General features: G+C 43.9%; 1 non-coding gene across 1 annotated transcript; it reads left to right on the forward strand.

The window, feature by feature from the left end:
• The first annotated feature begins 1,408 nt into the window (after nucleotides 1–1,408).
• Nucleotides 1,409–1,483, forward strand: Trnas-cga. Its single transcript has one exon. It is a non-coding gene; the product is annotated as a tRNA-Ser (tRNA).
• Nucleotides 1,484–3,935: the final 2,452 nt, after the last annotated feature.

The following is a 3,935-nucleotide window of genomic DNA, read 5'->3' on the forward strand; positions in this document are numbered from 1 at the left end:
CGTTTCTGAAGAAAACAACTTCGTTATATCGAGTATAGAATTAAGGGTCAGGAAGTCGTTTCTAAAAGTATTTGTATGGAGCGTAGCATTGTATGGAAGTGAAACGCAGACGATAAATAGTTTGGACAAGAAGAGAAGCTTTCGAAATGTGGTGCTACAGAAGAATGCTGAAGATTAGATAGGTAGATCACATAACTAATGAGGAGGTATTGAATAGAATTGGGGAGAAGAGGAGTTTGTGGCACAACTTGACTAGAAAAAGGGATCTGTTGGTAGGACATGTTCTGAGACATAAAGGGATCACAAATTTAGTATTGGAGGGCAGCGTGGAGGTTAAAAATCGTAGAGGGAGACCAAGAGATGAAAACACTGAACAGATTCAGAAGGATGTAGGTTGCAGTAGGTACTGGGAGATGAACCAGCTTGCACAGGATAGAGTAGCATAGAGAGCTGCATTAAACCAGTCTCAGGACTGAAGACCACAACAACAATGCCAATATGTCAGGTTTTCAGCGTGTCCTCGTGAAAAAAAAAGATAAAATCTCACAATAAGTCGCCAAAAGCGGCGACACTACCAGCTGCAATAACATTGTGGTTGACAAATAGAGTGATAAACATTGCACAAAGACCACTAGAAAGACAGGCCGTGGTGCATACGGTACATTGCAGGTCCTATGAGTGCCAGCAGGCGTCTCCGACTGCGAGCGAGTAACTGTTTCAGACGAGTTTAACAATTCTTGACTGTGCATTTAAATGCACGCAAGCTGTCGACAGCACACGACAAAGTTAAGACCATTAGTGAGTACCTCTTCAATTACGTACTGATTTCCCGTGAGCCTTGCACGGAGTTGAGCGTTTGAGATATGTGGTGGACAAACCGACTACTGTGACTCGCAAGTTCGTTGCGAGGCCCTTATCCCTCATGAGTGCCGTCCTGCACGATTTGACGTTTCTCAAATCAGATCATTCCCTGGACTGTTTAAAAAAAATGGCTCTGAGCACTATGGGACTCAACTGCTGAGGTCATTAGTCCCCTAGAACTTAGAACTAGTTAAACCTAACTAACCTAAGGACATCACAAACATCCATGCTCGAGGCAGGATTCGAACCTGCGACCGTAGCGGTCTTGTGGTTCCAGACTGCAGCGCCTTTAACCGCACGGCCACTTCGGCCGGCTCCTGGACTGTTTGTGCATTCTTACGACGACGTTAGCTGTGCTCTGGACTCCGCCTCTAGCTAGCCGTTCACTCCGCCAACCCCCACCATCATCGACGCCAACAACAGGATGTTTGTTACACCGAAAAAGAGTGCTAGTTCTGCAGGGTTCGCAGGAGAGCTTCAGTAAAGTTTGGAAGGTAGGAGACGAGGTACTGTCAGAAGTAAAGATTTGACGACGGGGCGTGAATCGTGCTTGGGTAGCTCAGTTGGTAGAGCAGTTGCCCGCGAAAGGCAAAGGTCCCGAGTTCGAGCCTCGGTCCGGCACACAGTTTTAATCTGCCAGGAAGTTTCATATCAGCGCACACTCCGCTGCAGAGTGAAAATCTCATTCTGGAAACATCCCCTAGGCTGTGGCTAAGCCATGTCTCCGCAATATCCTTTCTTTCAGGAGTGCTAGTTCTGCAAGGTTCGCAGGGTAGCTTCTGTTAAGTTTGGAAGGTAGGAGAAGAGGTACTGTCATAAGTAAAGATTTGAGGACGGGGCGTGAGTCGTGCTTGGGTAGCTCAGTTGGTAGAGCACTTGCTCGTGAAAGGCACAGGTCCCGAGTTCGAGTTCCGGTCCGGTACACAGTTTTAATCTTCCAGGAAGTTTCATATCAGCGCACTATCCACTGCAGAGTGAAAATCTCATTCTGTTTGTTACACTGGTCTCCGCGTCACTACCTGAGTGTGTGATGATAAACTGAGTCTTACCTACGCCGGAGGGTAGGAATTCAAGGACCACAATATACACCTCTCTTTTTTTTTATCATCATTCTGTCATATCTCGGAGGTGTTATGCTTGCAGTCGCGTGAATTCGCAGTGGGTTTTATCTGCCTTGGTGGACGAGAATGAAAGTGAATTATACCTTGTAATTACGACAGCGGTGATAGTACGAAATCTGAAATAGGTGGAACAGCTAGGTGGAACAGCACTCTCTCGAAATTCCGGGAGCAGTTTGGCGGATATTAATTTATATAACAATAAATAATATTTATGGAACAGCTTTAACCGTTTATTAATCAGAGACTCGAAGTTAGCCGTCAGCTTATTAGTACTACCTTGCAAGCAAGTCGCTAACTGAAATTTGGAATTATCTCTTTGATTTTCTTTACTCCTTCACGTCAGCTTCTTTGCCTCTTGGTCTAGTGATTAAGCTGAAGCAACTACATAGTGGTCCAATAAGGCGGTAATCTAACTCGGGAAACGGAATAACTACTTCGAAAGTGCTGGAAAGTGAACGGGAGGAGCGTTCCGAAATGTTGCATATAATTCAATTCCGACGCTATTAAGCAGGGAAGGGATTTATTACGTTACACCTGCTTTTTCACGCTATGTAAGTTGTGGTGTAAGAAAAATCTCTGGAGTGTTAGAGAACTTAAGGCATAAACCGGGAACTGCTCCCGTAATTTGTTTCTTAGAACTATGTCAAATGCTTCAACACACATTGGCAGTTTGAGATTCATTTAAAATATTAAAATGACACTCATTGTGGAGGGATTGAGCTAATCGTTTGTGATAAAGGAAAGATATTACTCTCTCGCATTCGTCGCAGATACACAGGGAAATATGCTTGTGTATTAATTACTGTCCGCTACGTTAAAACAATGGTGTCAAAGTGAGGAAGCAGCTATCCCTAATATGTAACTGAAAGCCCACGAAATTCTTACTAAATCACTGGAAATGCAATAACGACTAACATAAATGATCTCGTCTAAACGCAGTTGAAAATGATAAATAATGAAACTAACATATTCTAATACCTTTCTCCCAAGACCAGACAGAAATGCTATGAAGAGCACATCCTATTGATCTAAAAGTGATTCGAAGACTCCCAGCTAGCGAAACCCCTCCTCTGCTCTTAATAGTGGGGAAGAGAGATTCTTGAGACTGAAGTGACCAATCAAAAACTCTCGCTACTGTCGTAACTTTTTAAGCCTTGGCCGAGCCTCCCTCCTTCTCTGCCGTTTCTACCACCATGTCGTACAGAGAACGGTTCCTCTGTGAAAATGTAGATGGAAGTTATTCGTTGTATCCTCCTAGTGGCCTGCTCTCTTCTATGTCATGTTTGAAACAAGACTGGTGAATGGTTTCTCTTTTCCAAGAGTAGGGGGGGGAAGAGAGATTCGTTGAGTCTGAAACTCCCAACCAACACTATCTCCTCGTGCCAGTTATGGTCCGTCCCCACCACCCATACCCTCTCTCTCTCTCTCTCTCTCTCTCTCTCTCTTTCATGTGCTATGGTAATTCTCAAACACTCACACAATCATCCAACGACAGTCAATCTGGAATGAAGGATAAAGGAAATTAAAATAGCATCCTTAGGCATAATGAAACAGAATAGCTTGCTCCATCTTCTCTCCATAGAATTAGTGTAGTATTGTCAGATTAAAACTTAGCTTAACAGACTCAATTGCGGCTTGCGGCGCGTTAAATAAGACGCACAGGTGACAAAGTCTCGTTATATGAAATAAACCGATGGCCACTTATCAAGACAAATAACGGAGCTGTAGTTTCTTGATGCCCATTTTTCGCCAATGGTTTTCCACAAATTGCGTAGCCGCATACAGAATTGTCTGTCTACACATGCACCGTAATTTGCCTAATTGGTAGGCTAAAATTTCCCTCGAACCATAACTCACCTCGAATTTCCCAGATCATGCTGGCGACGACTGGTAATTGCAGAGAGTGTAATCAGTAATGAGACTATTCTCTCTCTTTTAATTGGGATTGACCGT

This window comes from Schistocerca piceifrons, chromosome 2 (genome assembly GCF_021461385.2).
Source record: "Schistocerca piceifrons isolate TAMUIC-IGC-003096 chromosome 2, iqSchPice1.1, whole genome shotgun sequence".
Taxonomy (NCBI): domain Eukaryota; kingdom Metazoa; phylum Arthropoda; class Insecta; order Orthoptera; family Acrididae; genus Schistocerca; species Schistocerca piceifrons.